The sequence below is a fragment of the Gracilinanus agilis genome, chromosome 2, assembly GCF_016433145.1.
Source record: "Gracilinanus agilis isolate LMUSP501 chromosome 2, AgileGrace, whole genome shotgun sequence".
Classification (NCBI taxonomy): domain Eukaryota; kingdom Metazoa; phylum Chordata; class Mammalia; order Didelphimorphia; family Didelphidae; genus Gracilinanus; species Gracilinanus agilis.
In genome coordinates this window covers 192,973,960-192,995,404 of record NC_058131.1, presented here as the reverse complement: position 1 = coordinate 192,995,404, position 21,445 = coordinate 192,973,960, and the positions used below count along the sequence as shown (strand labels likewise).

Genomic DNA, 21,445 nt, shown 5'->3' with positions numbered 1-21,445 from the left:
AATTTTATGATAATTTCTAAGTAGCTTATATTTGCATCACATCTTGTGGTGGGAAACACTTTATCTTCATTACCTCATTTAATTCTTATAATTATGTGACATTTATCAAGTATTTACTCCATTGTAAAGATGAGAAAATGGAGGCTTAGTGAACTCTTGTGTCTTGCCTAATGTCACTATAACTAAGAGATGACAAAGCTGTAACCCAAACCTATGCCTTCAATCCTTATGTCTAGGGTTATTTCATTCTGTTTTAAAAATAGAGATAGGAATTAGATCTGTGATTTCACTGGCACATAAAAGGAGCTCTCAGTTGATGAAAATCTATCAATGAAGTTTAGCAAATTCTTTGTAATTTACAGTTTTAAAAGAGTTGCCTAAAGAACTAATGTTAAATGGATTATCCAGAGTGGCACAGCCAGTATATGTCAGGAGTATGGACTTGAATCCTGGTCTTCCTGGTTTTGAGGACAATGATCTAATCAATAAATCCAAGTGCAATAAAAATTGAAGGAAAGGATCCTTGGTTCCATGTCACCCATGTCAAGCCAGTAAAAGACATAGCCCAACAACAACCAAAAGACCCAGAAACTATACAGCACAAAGATCAACTAGCACCAACCGATCAACCAAACAAGTCCTCAGAAAGTCCACAATCTATACATAAGACCATAGAGACAGAGCAGCAATCAGAACAACAATTAGAGCATGAATCAGAACCAGAAGTAGACCAAGAGCCAGTAAACAATCAGATATTACACCAAATTTCATACCCAAATGATTATCCCAATCCCAATCACTTGGAAAAATCATCTGTAAATAATTATGACAATGGAAAAGAATCAACGAAAGAAGAAGACACAACATTTGATTTGCAATCAATCCCAGATCTAGAAACTGATGACAACAAATAAATGAAAGCACAAAGACTTAATCACGAACTCTGTTACCTTTAATCATCTTTATTAAACCACAAAAGAAAGAGAAAGAAGAGAAAATGATTCACATTTGATAGACATTTGAACTTTGTTCCTGACACAAGTTAGAAGATGACAAGCCTGGGTGCATCAAACAACACAAGTGCAAGATGACAAGCGCGGGTGCATCAAACGACACAAGTGAGGCATTGCTGACTTCACAGATCTTCACGAGGACAGCAAACCTGAGAACTACAGAAACATCCGTGACCAAATACATCAATCATAAGAAGGACATCCACACTGTGAAGAGGAACATCGAATCAGCATTGGACACATGTATTTGAAAGACATTACTTACACCCAACAGAATTCTCACTGCACACAACACTAGATTCCATCCAAGCAGTACATACACAATGCAAAAGAATTCTGGTGGAGTAAGTATATAACACATCATTACAAGGATAAGTCACTAGACAACACATAAAACATTTTCCTGACTTCACATCTACATGTGAAACACTAAACTTACACTTAGAGAGAAGAGTATGTCTGCCTTAGTACAGAATTTTCTCTTACTTTGGTTCAGACACCTTCTACTCAAATCACCTGACACTTTATGTATATATGTAATTGTGCTTACTAACCCTTAGCAATAAGTTTTACTAACACACAGGGACAGTTTACTTAGTTTAGTAAGTTAGTACAGGGACAGATTTTCCTAAAATTTCTTTGTAAATATTGTACATAACATAAGTCTATGGTTTGACCAATAGACTTACAAATAATATAGTCTTACTGATTATTACTAACATTTCTAACATAGGCATAAGTGTACTAATCTATTCATACACTAACTTTAGCTAGTGAACTAAAATTTAGGTGCTTAGATTGCAAAATTTTTCCTTAGTTAATATTTTCTTGTTAGTTCATAAAATTAGATAGATGCATAGATAGAATTCATTACTTTGTTCTAGTTAGTAAATGTTAGCCTTAAGAATGTTTGTGAATGTTTAAATTTAATTTGTTTTCCTTTCTGTTCAAAAAAATTTTTTTGCAAAACTTAAATCCCCATTCCTTTCCTATGCTTTTACCATAACCCGTCTTAGTTTAGCTTAGTTTAGTTTTAGCATAGTTTAGGAGATAGCAACCTTTTTCTTATTTTGCAAACTTAGTTAGGGATAAGAACTTAGTTAGAATTTAGCTTAGTATAAGAGTAGTAATCCCTTAGACTTTAGTAACTACTATAATATTGCTAGGTGCAAATTTTAAAAAGAAAGGGGGGATAATGTGGTGCAGAGAGGGGGCATAACAGTTTTGCAGGCTTTGCAGAGTTCTTCTGTCAGTTAAGGGGTTTAGAATCTTGGGAAAGAGGACAGTTGGTCCTGGGAACTTGTGGAGAGAGTCAGGGTCCATCTGAGTTCCTTCTTTAGATTGAAACCTGGCCTATATTTTGCAGCTTTTTGTGGTGGCAAAAAACTGGAAAACAAGGGTATGCCCTTCTATTGGGGAATGGCTGAACAAATTGTGGTATATGTTGGTGATGGAATACTCTTGCATTCAAAGGAATAATAAAATGGAGGAATTCCATGTGAACTGTAAAGATCTCCAGGAATTGATGCAGAGTGAAAGGAGCAGAGCCAGGAGAACATTGTACACAGAGACCAATACACTGTGGTAAAATAGAATGTAATTGACTTCTGTACTAGCAGCAATGCAATGATCCATAACCATTCTGAGGGACTTATGGAAAAGTACACTACCCACATTCAGAGGAAGAACTACAGGAGAAGAAACACAGAAGAAAAACAACTGCTTGAACACATGGGTTGAGGCGGACACGATTGGGGATGTAGACTTGAAATTACCACACCAATGCAATGATCAACAATTTGGAAATAAGTCTTGATCAAAGACATATGTTAAAACCAGGGGAAATGCACATTGGCTATGGGGTGGGAGGAGGAGGTCAGAGGGGTAAAGGGGAAAGTAAGAACATGAATCATGTAACCATGATAAATTTTCTAAAAAAATCAAAATTATTAAAAAAAATAAAAAGCATAATTGGTCACAAAGAGATAGGTATAGAAGCTTACTGAAGAAAATAAATTCTTAAAATTAGAATTGGGTAAGTGGAAGCTAATGATTCCATGAAATATCAGGAAATAAAACAAAGTCAAAAGAATGAAGAAAGAAATAGAATATAAGAAATATCAGAAAAACAATAGACTGTAAAATACATCAAGGAGTGATAATTTAAAGAATTATGTTAACCATATTCAAAGAAAAAGCTAGATATTACATTTAAAGAAATTATTGGTGGCCGCCAGGGGTCTCATTGGATAAAGAGCCAGACCTAGAGATGGGAGGTCTTGGTTTCAAATCTGACCTCAGATGTTTCCTAGCTATGTAACCCTGTGCAAGTCACTTACATGCCATTGCTTAACCCATACCACTCTTCTGCCTTGGAACTAACACATAGTATTGATTCCAAGATAGAAGGTGAAGGTTTAAAAAACTGGCAAGGAAAACTTCTCCAATATCCTAGAAGAAGAGAATAAAATAGAAATTACAAGAATCTCTCAATTACCTCCTGAAAGAAATCCCCAAATGAAAATTTCTAGGAATATTGTAGTCAAATTCCAGAGCTCCAAGGTAAAAAAAAAATACTTCAGGCAGCTAGAAAAAAACCATTTAAATACTGTGGAGCTATAGTCAGAATCACACAATATTAGGAGTTATATTAATTGGAAACTAAATAATCAAATCCTAGAGAATAAGTTATAGAAATAATCAGTTTAATTAAAGATAATGACAACAGTGAAGAAATAGCTAAAGTAGTATTTAGAGAAAATTTATATCTCTAAATGTGTTATATTCATAAAAGAGAACAAGACCAGATCAATGAATTAGATATACAAGTAAAAATACAAGCAAAAGAATAACTTTAAAACTCATCAATTAAACACCAAAATATAAATCTGAACATTTAAGGAGAATTAAATAAAACTTAGAGTAAAAAAAAACAAAACAACAAAACCTTGAACTAATAAAAAATAAAAAACCTTGAACTAAGAGCTGAATTTATAAAATAACCCCCAACACAATAAAATAATCTATTGGCAAATTTGATTAAAAAGAGAAAGGAGAAAGTAACAAAACTGAAAAGGGGGTGAATGTACCACCAATGAAGTTGAAATTAAAGCAATTAGAAGTTACTTTGCCCAATTTTATGCCAGTAAAACTGACAATCTAATTGAAATACATGAATATTTACAAAAATAGACATTTCCCAGACTAACAGAAGTAAATAGAATTCTTAAATAACTCTATTTAGATGAAGAAATTGAACAAGTCATGAATGAGCTTCTTAAAATAATACTCAGGGACTATTGCATTTACAAGTAAATTCTCCCAAACATTAAAGGAATAATTATCTCAATACTGTATAAACTATTTGAAAAAATAGCTAAGAAAGGAGTCCTACTAAATGCCTTTTATGACGCAAATATGGTTTGATGCTTAATCAGGGAAAGCAAAAACAAAGTAAGAAAACTACAGGCCAACTTCTCTAATAAATACTGGCAATGAAATTTTAAAATACAATTCTAGCAAAGAGATTGCAGTAATATATCACAAAAATCATACAATATGAGCAGGTAGAATTTAAACCAAAGGTGCAGGGCTGGTTGAATATTAGGAAAACTATCAATATAATTGAGCATATCAATAACAAAACCAACAAAAACTATGCGATTATCTCAATAGATGCAGAAAAAGCTTTTGGCAAATGCAACAATCCATTCCTATTATAAACACTGGAAAGCATAGGAATAAATGGAACCTTTATTAAAATGATAAGTAGCGTCTATCTAAAACCAATAACAAGCATTATTTGTAATGGGGGATAAACTAGAATACTTCCAAATAAGATTATGGGTGAAGCACAGTTGCCCATACTAGTTAAAGCAATAAGACAAGACAAAGAAATTAAAGAATAAAAAAGGCAAGGAGGAAACAAAACTGTTACTCTTTGCAGATAATATGATAAGATACTTATAGAACCCTAGAAAATCAACTAAAATTCTACTTGAAACAAATTAACAACCTTAGCAAAGTTGTAGTATTTAAAATAAACCTATGTAAATTATAAGCACTTCTATATACTATCAACCAAGTCTAGTAGCAAAGGATAGAAAGAGAAATTACATTTAAAATAACTGCAAAAAATATAAAATACTTGGGAGTCCACCTGCTGTTAAGAGAATTTTCATTAATTTCTCCCTTTTTATATTTAAGAGGAAATGGGACGATAAGATTTCTGGGTAAGAGACACCCCACCCCCACCCCCGCTGTGCAGTTTGTCAGTTGGTGACAGTTAGAAGGGTGTGGCTGAGTGTGGTTAGTTAGTTGAAAGCAATTGGAAAGGGCTTTCTGTCTCTGGGTCTCCTGGGGAGAGGTTGTGTTGCTAGCACTCTCTCTCTGGAGACAGAGAATGGAGATGAGGCCTTAATATCCTTATTGATTATTAATAACTTGGGAAGATAAGGTAGATAGTGATTATATTATTAGATAGTCAGAATAGGAGAGTAGGTGAGGGCTTCAGCCTAGCAGAAGAAACTGCCCTTTGAGGCAGATAGATTTAGGGTTTTTTAGAGAAATTTAGTTAGAATTGGGATCTTGGGTATAGGTACAAGCTATTATAAGATTACTTTCACTTTCCTCCTTTCTATTTCCTATCTCTATGTCCTAATAATAAACAAAGTCTTTTGTGTTTAAAAAGCTGTTCTTCTGACTTTTGTTCAAACCATTATCCCCAAAATTTAACCCTTCACAATGCCAAGACAAACCCATAGATTAAATTAATATAATTATAAAACACTTGTCACTTAAATCAAGACAGATATAAACAATTTGAGAAATATTAATTGCTCATGAGTAGATTGAGCCAATATAATAAAAATGGCCATTACATAAATTAATTTACTTATTTAGTGCCATACCAATAAAATGACCAAATAAACAATTATTTTGTAGAGCTAGAATAAATCTCCCTGGTGCTTCCTTATCAAAGATTTCACATCTGTGGAGTGGTTGGAGGAATGTAAATGTCTTTAAAAATGAAATTCTTGGGCTAGATATACTCTAAGATGGCTTCTGTGGCAGCTGGGTGATAAATGTATAGCATGCTGGCTGGACTTGGAGTCAGAAATATTTATCTCCCTGAGTTCAAATCTGGTCTCAGTATACTTACTAGCTGTGTGGCTTTGGGCAAGTCACTTAATCATGTTTGCCTCAGTTTCCTCATCTACAAGGTGAACTAGAGAAGGAAATAGCAAATCACTACAGTATTTCTGTGAAAAGAAAACTCCAAATGAAGTAAAGAAAAATATAATGTAACTGAAAAATGACTGAACAACAATAATACCTGAATAAATTACCTTCTATATCACATCTGACAAGTAGTTATTTGTCGTTTTTTGAAGACCCGTCAGTGAAGGAGAACTCACAGACCTCCTGTAGAACTCAAATTTACTTCTGAATATCTTTAATTGTTAGGTATATTATTATTACAATCATCTTTTTTCAAGTGGAATTAAAATGAAAATAAAAATAAAGTGAATGCCTATCAGTTAAGAAATAGATGAACAAAATGTGATAGGTGAATGTAAAAGAATGTTATTTTTGTAGTAAGAAGTGGCAGGAAGGAAGAATTCAGAGAACTGAAATTTTGATGAAGAGGGAAGTAAGTAGAACAGAAGTAAGTAGAACAGAAGGATAATATATAAGGAAGATAAAATAATGCCCATGAGAAAATACTGAAAGAAAGATTGAATTCTAAAGAATTTTCATAATAGATCTTGGTGCTTAATAGCTTAAAAATACCTCTATATTTTCCACAGAGAGACAAGAAATATTGCATGTTTAATATCAGTTATTTTTATTAGTTTTATAAAACTTTTGCTTTTTTGTAAATAAAGGATGGTTCTATTTCAGGCTAAGTGAGGAGAAGGGAGTAGCCTATCTAAAAATGACCTATAGAAAAAAGAGATAAGTAATAAATCCCATTTTGAAATGTACAATTCTTTCAATTCTATATAATGGGCTATCAACATTAAGATGCCCAGGGTCTCTCATATTTTAATGGGGGCTTACCTGCAACTTCAAAGGGGAAAAGTGCCCTTATATAGGTTGGTGGCAAACAGTTGTTATCTCCTTGTTCATTGTAAGAAGTGGTATCTTTGGGAAAGCTGTAGTTTTCAGGTCTCAAAATCTGCTGGGGTTTCACCTACTTTGGGAGAGAATATTTTGCCTGTAAGTGTTTTAGAGAGGTTTATATAAGTAAGAGAGAAAGAGAGGGACACACACACACACACACACACACACACACAGATAGAGACAGACAGATAGAGACAGAGTCATGGTGGGGTGAGGAGGGGTTGGAGGGGAGAGGGAAGGAGGGAGAAAGAGAGACAAAGAGACAGAGAGAGAGGCAGTAGAGAGGCAAAGTAGTTGTGGCAATGACCCTAAAATGCCCTGAAAAACGGGCTGGGAATGTCTCCTGTGATCTTAGTTTAATATATTTCTTACAAATGATTTTTTCACAAATACCATTGACTAATTGGACATTTCAAATTTGGCACAGTTTTTTTCCATGCCAAATGAAACACAGGATGCTTCCAGCCTGGTTCTTCTCTCTTCATCTAGCCCTTCCTTACACAATGTGTCTTAAGAGCATTGTCATGACTGACCATCCAAATATTTGCTTATTCTCATCCAGATGAAGCTCTCCAATCACCCTGTACACTGCTTTTCTGCAGGCAGAATTCTAATGACACTATTTTCCTTTCTCATAGTTGCAAATGAACAGGAGCACCCAGATAGTGCTGTAGAAAAGTATTGGACCCAGAGTAAGGAGAACTGGACTCTGGTACTGCGCTATGGAACAGCCACCTCACAATTTAAATCTCCAGATCACCACTTCATTAGGCCTCAGTTTTCAGTGCCCTAAAATGAGGGTTTTGACTGGAAACTCTCTAGAGAATCCTACTCCAGCGTTTAACTTATTCAAAATAGGTAGCATAGTGTAAGAGGTAGAACATTTTTGGAGTTGGGATCAAGACTGTCAGTTCTTCAGTTGTTTATTAAATGTATTGTCATGAATTAGTTGATTAGTCTTTCTGGGCCTCAGTTGTCTGTGAAACATATAACATAGATATAGTAAGATTTGTACTACCTACTGATAGGGGTAGTTATTTTATCTGCTTTTTGAATTGAATAATATATCTGCTAAATTGATTAGGAGAGCTGATTGGACTCTATGGTCCAGTGCAACGGTTGGCAACCTTTTTGGCTGTGAGAGCCATAAACACCTGTGGAAGGAGGAGGATGGAGGCGGAAGGGGCGGGGGATGGGGGGTTGAAGGGCCCTCTGGGGCACATCTTGAGTCTCTGCCCAGACTGGCTGCTCGGGAGATGGAGCCAGATATGGCTCGAGAGCCATATTTTGCAGACCCCTGGTCCAGTGGAATCTTTCCATTCTTAGATTATAATTTTTATAATCTGTAGTATGATATATCAATATATGATGAACATAGCATAATCATTTATTTATAGTATATGATATATAGAATAATATCATATAACACTATAATATATGACAATATATTATAATCATCTAAAAGAATTATATAGTATAAATCATTTATATTCTATAATATAATCCTGAAATTTTATAATAATTCTATGTTTTTATAATCTACATGCTATTATATTTTCTACATGGAAGATAGTGGGATATGTTGAGGAGAAGCCTAGTATCTGTGGCAGGAAGATCCCGGTTCAAATACCAGCTTTAACACATTTTGGCTATGTGACCAGAGGCAAATTATTTGACTTCTCAATGCCTCCAAGTTGATAATTCTCTAAAACTATAAATTATAGATGATTATTATTTTACATGGGGATGGAGAAGGGTAGGGAACAGATAAAATTATAGACACAGGGGGTAAAGAATTATAGCCATCCCTTGTTATATCACAGTTCACTTATCACTGCTTCACTATATCATGCTTTTTTTAAAAAAAAAAATCTAATTCTGTATTGCAGTGTTATACTTATTGCAACACACTATTGGCTGATGGAATGAAAGGCGACTAACCATAGCTCTGTGTTCTATATCCTGGGTGCTGATTGGCTCAGTGACTGTAGGTTAATAAGAGTGTGGAAAAGGTTTATTGGAGAGTGGGGAGGGTTTATAAAGCCTTAAAATATATATAACACTTCTACTCGGGGATTTTCACCTATCTCTGGGGTCTCTGGAAAGTAACCTCCATGATAGGTGAGAGATCACTGTAGTTTTCCCCTTTGATTAAAAAATAGTTGCCTATTTGTTTCCTTAGATAACATGCATTTTTAGTGACTTTTACTGTTTTTAAAATCTAGAATTTATTATTTTTCACCATAAAATTTGTGAAAACATTGAATTAGAGAATGCACTATTGAGACTTTCAAGTAAATGGGGAAAGAATCATAGTAAATTAAAAATAAAATCACAGGATCATAGATTTTTTTTTTTTAGTGAGAAGGGATCTAGAAGTCATCTGGTACAAACTCATTTTAGAAAGGAAACACTAATGCCTAGAGATTTCTTTGTTGAGGATTTCTTAACTGGGAGAGCCAGAATTTGACTTCCTATCTTCTAATTTCTCAATCACTATAGCAAGTGTCTGAGACCAAATTTCTGAAGGCCTGGTTTTTTGAGACAGGAAGGTCTGGATTAAAATATTGCTTCAGACATAGACTACTAGTTTGGTGACTCTGGATAAGTCACATCATAACTTTCTAAGATTATAAATTATAGAAGATTGCTGACCTGCTGGTTCTTTCTGGCTCTTTTTATTGATATCCTTGTCTTTGAGGGCAATTCATAGGAGATATATTTTAGGTCTTTTTTATGTCTTTATTTTATTTTTTATTTATTTTTAAAATTTTATTTTATTTTAATAACATCACCACATAAGTTTTCCAAAGTTTTATGACATTGGAGGGATTTAAAATTTTTTTAAAAAAATTATTGTTAAAACTTTAAAAAAATAAATTCTCATCACATTTGTTTTCTTTTGGCTCACTGGAAACCATGACTTTCCTTGATGTGGGAAACTTCTGGTAGGGAAATTCTTCCAGCTCAACAATTTAAGTTTTATAGAATTGCTTGGGGATACTGAGGAATTGTTATTTTCTTGGGAGTCACAGTCCTTGCATAAGTGGAAAACCTGGTATAAATTCTGAAGTGATCTATCTGCCCAGGACATCACACTGCCTCTTGTATATTACTTTCCTAAAAATGCTATTTGAATGTTAAAAGAATGATCAACCAAAGACAGTCTTTTAAAAAAGTAGAAAAACTGTTATTGTGGTTTCTGGCTCCATCTAGTGGAGAAAGGTGAAACAAACCTGCCAATCTGTTGAAATGTTTGTTGGTAAAATGGTTTACAGCAGGCTTGTTAAAGAAAAGACTATTACCTGCAGGCATCCACCCACCTTTTCCTAAACAGTAATGATATTGCTTAGAAATGTATATTTTCTAGTTAAATTTATTTTCATTTATGTAGGTTGTAGTTTCAAAATTAAAAAAAATATTAAAAATCAGTATTCAAAAGTTTAGCAATTTAGAAGCAAACTATGCTAAAATGACATTTGGAAGTTTATCACATTTCAGACGTGGATTAGATAGAGTTTTATCTCTGTTCTTTCCATTATTTACTAAAAAAATAATTCAAATGAGTAAGGCTGAACTCTGATTTTAAGCACTTATTTGAAAAAGTTTTCCTTAGTTATATATGTGTTTGAAAGGATTTCAAGCTTTATCCCATCTTCTCATTAATTTGGTCTTTTCCATCTGAAGTAGGTGCTATAAAATTATCTCTCTCTTCATTGTTATTAAGATGTTGTTGAAAGCAGCCTCAGATAATTTGCATTACTGGCCTACTGCTCTGAGAAAAGGCCGGTGATGGATGTGCAGTCTGGGGCAGAGGGAATGCTTCTCTGCTTTTACAAAAGATTAACCATACCATCCAGGCGATGGAGGAGAAAGAGGGCAATGACTCACTATGAAACTACATGGAACTGGACCCTGAGATTTGCTTATGATGAGGTGAAAGCTATCCCCAGAGTCCCTCGGAAACCTGTTTCAGATGAGGCAGACATTTATGACTTAAGAAAAATTGAGGTGTGTCTTGGAATCGAATGCCCTTCCTGTATTGGATAGTGGTTGAGGAGCTAGTGTCCATAGTTTAAGGACAGAACGTCATCTACTGAAGGCTGAGGAGAACGACAGGATTGGGATGAGGTACTCCTTCCTAGGACCTGGGAGAGATTCATGAAGCTGGATGCTGGGTTGTGAAGGAGAGTGGGTGGGGGCAGAAACTAAGAAGAACTCTGTAAGGGAGGATAGTAGAAGATAGCAATGTGGGTCAATGACAAGAGATATTTCCTGAAAGTGGGGAGAATGAGAATTGGTAGGAATTACAGTGGAAGGAAAGGAACATTGGGATAAAGGAATAACTCCTAACCAAGCCTGAACTCTCTCTACAAGAGAAGCACTAGAAGTCTTTGAGGCTATTCAGATTTTAAGAGAAAATCTGCTCATTGGAAGGTGCCTTTATATTTAATGGCACTTATAGAAATAATATGTTCATTAACTTGTAAATAAAATTGTTTTTTGAGCCTTATGATTCTAACTGCTTGTGGAGGAACGGATTGCCTTGAGATATTATTAGGTACTGAAATTGCTTGATCATTTGGCAACAAGCCAGAGAAATGAGGAGTTCCCAATATATTCTGGGGCTCTTTTTTGTCAGGAGGAACCTCTAATATAGAGATTAAGTAGTTAGTTTATTAACTTTTCTCAGGGTTATTGTAAATGAGAGTACGTCCCATAGTAAAAATAACAAATCTCTGTAACAATGACTTTGCAAGGTAAATATAAGTTCAGTAAAATGCTTTCTTTAGACTTTAGTTTCCTTTTGCATTTTATGATCTCTAAGGTTCCTTATCATCAGTACAGATTTGACTTTTTTTGGCTTAATCTGTTGAGAAAACAGAGTATTTTGGTCTCTTTCCCACTTAAGTATGGGCATCATGAGTAGTACTACTTTATAAGTAATTTGTCTAGTACTCTGCATTTGGCAGTTCCCATGCCAGTGGCATGAGCTCTTAAACCTTCAGTCTATTTCCATTATGTTATGACTGCTACATTTATAACACATATCCCCAAGATTATTTTGACTATAATATTGAACCATTAAGCACTTTCATACTCAAATCTTTTCTTGGCATGTTCTCTTTGCTTCCTGGATCTTTCTTCGTAAATCCTGTCAAGCCAGACAGCTGGTCAAATTGTTTACATAAAGTAATATATCTTCTCACCAAGTCATGATCTTATAGGAATAATTGTCTCCTCTAACCATGTTTCTGACACCTTACGGCTACCTAGAAATGAATCTTCATTTGAGAAAGGGATACACACCTACCAATATCTAGGGTTGAATCGTATGAGCTGAATCTATGTGAGAATGTATGTCTTGCTTTCAAATCAAATCAGATTGACGATGAATAAGCAGTGTAGAAAATGTGTGTGTGTGTGTGTGTGTGTGTGTGTGTGTGTGTGTGTGTGTGTTGATTTTGTANTGTGTGTGTGTGTGTGTGTGTGTGTGTGTGTGTGTGTGTGTGTGTGTGGTGATTTTGTAATCACAGGACCTGTGTTTGAATTCTAGCCTTTCTCCCTTGCTAATTTTGTGACCTTAAAGTCAGTTTCTTCCTTTGCCAAAGGAGGGGTGAGACCAGATTATTTGGGAATTTCAAATTCAAGATTAGTGGTTATTAACCTTTTTTTTTTTTCTGGTCACAAATCAAGACCAGATCAAATTTTTTAAGTTTGAGGTAGTCTATGCACCTCCTTAGAATACTGTTTTTGAATGCATAAATACATTACATAGAATTATGAAGGAAACTAATTTTATTGAAATATAATTATTAACATGTTTTTTTTTAAACTTCTAGGTCCCAGGTTCATAGACTCCTACTCTGGATCTGTGATCCTATTATTGGATACTTATGCTGAGCAAGGCATAGTTCAGGGCACTTTTAAGATACCATTACTAATCTCTAAGCAAGTGTCTGAAGCTACCTGGCACACACATCCATAAAGGAATGTAAAGCATGATCCAGAATCCTTGTGAGTTTCTTATTTCTTATAGTTATCTCTTCAAATAATATTAAATTCTAACAAGAAGCAGAGCTGATATATTGTTAAAGGAAGCAATGGAAATTGCTAAAGGAAGCAATAGAATGCTAAAGGAAGCAATGGAAAAAGAATAACACAAACCATTACCTTTGATTTGGGATCCTTGACAATCCCCGAATCTCCTCTTAGCCTTCTCCATTTACTCAAGAATACTGTGCAGGGTCACACTTTGTCTTCCATGACCAGTCCTGCTGACCTACACAAGCCTGGAAAGCCTCCTTCTCAGATATAAGTCCAGCTAAATGTGACTCCAAAGACAGGTTGTCCAGGCTTGCTGAACCCAACACCCCCTCATCTCCTTGAAGAATAACAAGGAGGTCATGCATGCAAAACAGATTGTAAACACAGTGTCTGTTTAAAGCTTGTTTGAACCTTAGGGAACTTGGCAACAAGCTCTCCTTTGATTTATAAAAATGGAAAAACCTCCAGGCATTATTACACAGCCATTGCCCAATGCTTAAGAGCAGGCTTATTAAAAAGGACCTTGACTTTTCCATTTGGAAGGAAGAACTATGTTTCCCCATCACCAAGTTCATTTTGGTTAAGATTAAGAAGAAGAGATAGTTATAAAAATTTTATTGATTTGGGACATAAAAGGACACCAATATTAGAGCTTCTACTGCCTACAGAAGTTCCACTTCAAGGCCAGTTTTGAACTTCATTCTCTGGATGTTGGCTTCCATAAGTCATTAGGTCAATGGAATGTATTTCCTTAAAAAACAAACAAAAAGAAAATGATAATGACAAGTAGAAAGTTGATAGGTAATCCTGAAGAGGCAGAAGGTCAGATGCTTTTAATATCTGAGAAATTTTTTAAAAGTTCAGTTCTTACCTAAAAGGTCAACTAATAATAGAGACGGAATAGGAGATGGAGGTGAAGGAATGGGTAAAAACAAACAAATAAAAACAGAGTAGGGAAAGAATTGTTGATATATTACTTAAAGAAACTTGATAAAAATCAAATAGTTAGGGGCCATTGATTTCTCATCTGCAAAATGAAGGAGTTGGACTCCAGTGACTTCTCAGGCCACATAGAAATCTTGATATATGATGTAGAGATAGACAAAATTAATTAATTTAGAATATTTTTCCATGGTTACATGATTCATGTTCTTTCCCTCACCTCCTCCCACCCCCTTCAGTAGCCAATGAGCATTTCCACTGGGTTTTACATGTGTCATTCATTGATCAAGACCCATTTCTATATTATTAATATTTGCAATTAGGGTGATTGTTTAGAGTCTACATCCCTAATCATATCCCCATTGACCCATGTGATCAAGCAGTTGTTTTCCTTCTCTGTTTCTACTCCCACAGTTCTTTTTCTGCATGTGAATAGCGTTCTTTCTCATAAGTCCCTCAGAATTGTCCTGGACTATTGCATTGCTGCTAGTAGAGAAATCCATTACATTGGATTGTGCCACAATGTATCTGTCTCTGTGTACAATGTTCTCCTGGTTCTGCTACTTTCACTCTGCATCAATTCCTGGAGGTCTTTCCAGTTCACATGGAATTCCTCCAGTTCATTATTCTTTAAGACTCTATTTTGAGGGAATTAGGTGATGTAGTGGATAGAAATTTGGAGCTGGAGTCACAAAGAAAAGTTTACATCCTGGCCCAGACAATTACTATCTATGTGACCCTGAGCAAGTTACTTAACTTCTCTCTACCTCAGGTTTCTTATCTGTAAAATGGGAGCAATAATAGCACCTGCTCCCAGGGTTATTATGAAAATAAAATGAGATACTATTTGTAAAGCACTTTTTAATACTAGCATATTATTTTCATCATTTTTTAAAACAGAAGCATAAAATGGTTGGACTGATGGAAGCTTTCTGGCGAAGCTTTACTACACTAACAACTGTGAAAAAAAATCATGAAGAAACAAATAACATTCTGAAATTAGTACCTTGGGTAAATAGACTCACTTGGCCAACCAGAAAAGTCATGAAATATCTTTGAACTAGTTGAAAATAGGTTCATTCTTAGGGAAAACTGTGAAGTCTAGTATCTCCAAATTTCTATCCATTCCTTTCCCCGTTAGTGGCATATACCTCCTACCTTCCCACTTCCATTTCTATTTCAGTGAAAAGTTTTGTCCCCTGTCAAAGGACTTAGAGTCATCAGCAAAAACGGTAAGATTTGGAAGAAGTATTTTCTTAGCCTTTGAAGTCATTCTTTGTACGATTAAGGCCAACTCTGAAGAGGTAACCTACTTTTCTCTTTTTAAGGTATCTGGAGGAAGGAAGGAATGGGGTCATTTGACATCTTTCCCTCCTCTCTATTAAATGCTTTCCTATGGAGGCAGAGTGACAAATAAATGATAAGAATTAGACCAAAAATATAGTTTTGTTATTTATTTCTCACTCTAATTTGATTACATTTCCTTATTTAAATACTTAGATGTTATGACATTTTGTGTGTGTGTGTATAACTATTCCTATTTATTTTTTAGTATCATTTCATTATTTATGGTGTCATTAAGAATAATGCAGTTTCCTTAATGTTTCTTGTCTGAAGTTCTGGTTGTAATTTTTGGTTTTAAAAATTCACTCAAAGCATAATAAATTCTGCTTTAATCCCTCACTTCAATTCTGCATGAATTTTAAGTCTTAAAGAATTTTTTTAAAACAACATATTAGATTCTAGTGCTTAATCTATTATGCTTTCTGGTATTTTCTATTAGAATCTACTTTCTAATCTTCCATTTTATGGATCAGTTAACCCCATTTACAGATTATAGTTGTTAATTCTCTTTTTCTCTCCATCATATCTCATATTTTTTCCTCCTTTTGCCCATGCCACCATCTTTGCAAATAAAAATAAAAATAAAAAGGAGGTGAGGAAAGATAAGAAATGAGTGGTAATTTCCACTTTTCTGCATCTCCTTTCTTTAGCCTGCCCAGATATCAATACTGGTCCTTAAACTTTTTCCCTCTTAAATTTCCTGTTCATGCCTTCTTTGAAGTTGAAGTTTGTTTAGGTTGTGATTACGCTCTCTTCAACTCTTAAACCTTAAATTCTTCTCCCTCTTAAACCTTCTTTTCTTTTCTTGTTCCTATATTTTTCCCCTTTTGAATTTAACTTATTTTTATTATATCATAAGAAGTGATAAAAGGAATGGTTTCAGAGAAATTTTGGAAAACATATCAACTATTGTAAAGTGAGCATAATAATTTATATAATATTAACACTGTAAAGACAAACAATTGTGAAGTACTTAACTCTGAGAAAGATAATGACATCATATTTTAGAGGACTTATGCTATCGTTTATCTTGAAAGAGAAGTGAAAGATTCAAGAGGGATAAGAAAACAGATTTTTTAATGTGGGCAATGTAGGAATTTTTTGCTCGACTATGCTTTTTTTTTTGTTACAAGTTATAAGGACAGGAGGGAAAAGAAATAAATGATTTAAAGTTGAAAAATAAAATAAAAAAGGTAAATTAATGTATTTCTTAGCAAAATGTGTATGTGTATATTCAGGTCTTTGCCCAGTTCAAAAGAGTAAATTGGCTGAGTTGATCATTTTTTCTACTATATCTTTATATACAGTGTATTTATATATATATATTTCTTTTCCTCTTATAAAGCCAGCAAATGTGAACAAAATCACCTCCAAACCTGGTTTTTGTATTTATTCTCTTTGTCATCCTTGAAGATAATAGGTTTCTGAGGGGATATTATCTCTTCTCTAAAATCATTTAGGAGAGGGCAGCTGGGTAACTCAGTGGATTGAGACTCGGGTCTAGAGACGGGAGGTCATAAGTTCAAATGCGGCCTCAGACACTTTCCAGCTGTGTGACCCTGGGCAAGTCACTTGACCCACATTGCCCCCTCCCTCCCCCCCACCTCCCACCTTACCACTCTTCCACCAAGGAGCCAATACACAGAAGTTAAGGCTTAAAAAAATAAAATCAGTTAGGACATTATTATCATTTAAACATTTCTAACTGCTTATGCATTTTACCTTTCTAGGATTCTCACATTTCTTGTGATGATATTTCATAGATTCTACTCAGTTCAGGTCTTTTCATCAGGCATACTTGAAAGTCCTCTATTTTAATTTTAACACTTATTCTGAAGCTACTTTTCCTGTTTCACTTGCATTGGAAGGCTGGGTCCCCAAAGGGATAGTAGCTACAACTTTCAGAGTTCTGGGGGTAACCCTGAGGTTCTGGGTTTCTAGTACTGTTACTTAAGCACTTTTGCCAATTGCTTCCCATTAACAATCAACAGGGGCTTCACTCAATTAGCTTTTAGAAAAGCCATTGAGTAAAATAGTAGAGTAAGAACAGATCTTCCTCAAAAATCTGGGACACATTTTCCTACAAATATACATGAAGCCAGTGGGAAGAGTGGGCACAAAGAAAAGTACAAAGATAAGCACAATCTAGCAATTTCCACCAATTCTTTCATCTTTCAAACTGGAATTCTTATATCATTAGACTGGCTCACTTCTTGACTGACTGATATTTTTAAACAAAGACCCAGATTTCTTTTCTAATTTTTTTATCCATTATATTTCCTTTAGTGGAAAAATTTGCTTTATGTTCTCAAACTGATTTAGGACTTATTCATAGAGTTTATATATATATATATACATATATATATATTAATCATATCTGGGCTTTGGGGATTATATTAGATGAAGTGGGACTGGAACTTTCACTGATAAAAAGTTAATTCTCTTCCCCACACCGGTTTTTTCTTTCTTTTGGAATATCATATTCTAAGATTTCTCTCCTGCATAGCAGTTTTCACATAGTTTTGGGTGATTCTAATTGTTCTTTCTTTGTTCTTAAACTGTTTCGGGTAGCTTACACTAATTTTTCTTTGACTTTGACATTATTATTTTGACTGTGACATTTCTGGGCATTTTGTGGTTTCTTTCTGAAGGTGATCAGTTTGTTCTTTCTATTTTTACTTTGAACCTTAGTTTTAATAGATAATCAATTTTCTTTATAATTTCTTGAAATATGACATCCAAATTTATTTTGTTTGGTTATGGTNTATATATACATATATATATATATTAATCATATCTGGGCTTTGGGGATTATATTAGATGAAGTGGGACTGGAACTTTCACTGATAAAAAGTTAATTCTCTTCCCCACACCGGTTTTTTCTTTCTTTTGGAATATCATATTCTAAGATTTCTCTCCTGCATAGCAGTTTTCACATAGTTTTGGGTGATTCTAATTGTTCTTTCTTTGTTCTTAAACTGTTTCGGGTAGCTTACACTAATTTTTCTTTGACTTTGACATTATTATTTTGACTGTGACATTTCTGGGCATTTTGTGGTTTCTTTCTGAAGGTGATCAATTTGTTCTTTCTATTTTTACTTTGAACCTTAGTTTTAATAGATAATCAATTTTCTTTATAATTTCTTGAAATATGACATCCAAATTTATTTTGTTTGGTTATGGTTCTGAAAGAGTATAATGACTCTTAATTTTTTCTCTTCTTGAACTGTTTTCCAGGTCAGTTATTTTTGAGAGTAGATAATTTACATATTCTCTTGGGTTTTAAAAAAATTTGTTCTAATATTTCTAATTATTTCATTGTGATGATGAGTTGTGTTTTTCTCCATTCTATTTTTTAGGGACACCAATATTTATATAATGTTTTTAACCTCTCATGTAAGCTTTTTATATTATACTTTCAATTTTTTTCTCAAAAGATTTAATGTCATTTTTACTTCTTCTAACTTCATTTCTTTCATCCAGTCTTGGAATCCTTGAGACCAAACCATCTTTTTATTTTGATGCACTACTTTTATTTGTACCATTAATATCTTCTGGGTTTACTTCTTGAACTTAAAAAAATTGTCCTAATTCTTCATTATAGTTCCAGTTTCCTTCTGCTTACTTATATCTTTGGTCTCAATTCTTCCATTGGGACTTTGTAACAGTGCCAGCCACCTCTTCCTGAATTCTTGGATGACTTGGACAGTCCCTGACTAGTTTTATTTCCTTTGAAGTCAGAATGCTGCTGCTATTTCCTTGTCACTGTTCTGATTGTGGTGGCTGGGACTTGTCCTTGTCCTCTGCTCTAATATCTTGATTCTCCCTTTCTTGGTGGTTCAACCTGAGTGCTTCCCTCAGCCCCTTCTTCTATCATGGCTCTGATAGGCTTAGCTAGATATTGGAGATTGTGCCTGTTTTCAAGCCTTCTGGATTCAAGCCTTCCCTCTCCTTTCCCATCCCCTACCCCCCAGGTTCTTGGATGCTATGCCTCTATATTTCTTTGGATAGTTACTTCTTCAAGAGCTGCATTGCTTCAGGTTTCTTGGAGGGCCCTGAAATATTCTCACACTACCTTATTATCACCAACTGGCTTCTTTGTGTATTGACACAGAAGTGGGATTTGGTTTTATTTTCTGCTGTCTCTGATAGAACAGTTCCAAACTCCTACTGACTTCCCACTCCTATAATAGAGATGGTACTAATTTCTGACGTCGATGGTACATCTCTACTCAGAGCATCCAAAGGTTTCAGCCTATCTCCTTGTATAATTCTGAATTGTATTAATAAATTGGATAGCTTATTCATTTTCCTTTTCTTTATTGCCCATGACTTCATCTGGTGTCCTTTTAAATCTTTGCTGTTGTGTTTGGAAGGGGAGCTGGATTTGGCTAAGCCCATTTTAACTGGAAGTCTGCTGAAAACCTTTGAGAATCCAGTTATTAGCATACCTAGATGAAACAGTGTCAAAGTACATTAGTGTTTATATATGTATGCTATAAATATATATTATATATATATATATGCTAATTCAGTCTATATATACCCTCTCTCTCCACTTAAATGTATAAATATGTTTTAAATATGTTTGTGTATATAAACATACACATATACAATGCACATATGCTCATATGTATGCTAAATATGTACATATAAAAACATAATATATATGATATATATGAAAATGTATTTTAATACTATGTATCAGTTAATATATTATCTTTTTGGAATACAGAGACAGTCCCTGTCCTCAAGGACATTACATTTCAATAGAAAGAGACAGCAAATATAAGGGAGTATTATGAGTATTATAATGCAATATTTAAGTTCCTTCCAGACATGAGTATATACTAAATATATAAGGCAAGTGTTATAAGGCAGTATAAGCAAATATAAGGCAGTATTATAAGAATTATAATAAGAAAGGGAAGTTTTCTTCTGGGGAATCACCAGGGTAGTAGACTGATCTATAGGAGAGACAAATGACATACTCTTTCCAGAATGGTAATATTAATCTTATTGGTTGAAAAGATTGAAAGTGAAAGGGAGGAAGAAAGTTTGTATCCCACCAGTGACTTGTAGGCAGATGCCAAGATTGCTTGGATAGAATGTTAAGATGAACAACTGAGGATCTACCATTAAGTGTGAATAATGAAATAAATAATGAGAAGCTATAGTGCAAAAGGTTGTAGTCTGTGTCAGAAAATCTAGTATAAGAACCAAGGAAAAATTCATCAACAAGGATGTTTCTGTATGAAATGGGAAGAAGTATAAAGTATATCATAAAGTTTTGCAAAAATTTCTATAGTGATACAATCTAATCAATGATAATGAAATTGTAATTTGTCAGTCTTTGATGTAGAAAAGAAGTAAATTTCACTCATTAATAAGAAGATTGAAAGGGTTTTTGGACTTTATCAAGTACATAGAATAGACATGTACATAGGAAGCATCATGATTTTAAAAGAAAAGTTATTAATTTTAAAGAACTCACATCAATAATTGTTATAGATATTGTAGCAGCCATTTATGTGTAGTCAAAATTTTCAAGGATTATTTAAGTCCATGATCAGTTGTACCAAAGTATAAAGGAAAAAGGGATAAAAAAACCCCACCAAAATTGACATTATTACTACAAATAATAATACTATAAATATAAATAATTAGCAGAAAAGCAACAAAAGTCTTTCAAGAGGTTTGGCAAGTGGAGGAGTTGTTTAAGATTCCTCTAAGAATGGCCTACTTGAAGATAAAAGAACAGTGTAAACAAACAACAACCACAACAAGAACCCAAACACTTGCTATCTGTTGCTGTTATAATATTCTTTTCATGGGCCAGATAATATAAAGGCTAGAGAACTGAAGATTTGAAAAGTATAATTTTTATTGATAAAATTCACTTTTTTAATCAAGGCTATGCCATAATCAATGTTAGAAGAGCTGTATGTAAGTCTATAAGATCTGGATATTTT

The 21,445-nt window shown here is 34.1% G+C and overlaps 1 long non-coding RNA gene across 1 annotated transcript; it reads right to left on the bottom strand.

Annotated features, from left to right (window-relative positions):
- Nucleotides 1-1,056: 1,056 nt before the first annotated feature.
- On the bottom strand, nt 1,057-13,395 carry LOC123234914. Its single transcript, XR_006505359.1, has 3 exons — nt 13,314-13,395; nt 7,077-7,212; nt 1,057-1,169 (listed from the first exon to the last, which is right to left on the bottom strand). It is a non-coding gene; the product is annotated as an uncharacterized LOC123234914 (long non-coding RNA).
- Between the last annotated feature and the right edge of the window lie 8,050 nt (nt 13,396-21,445).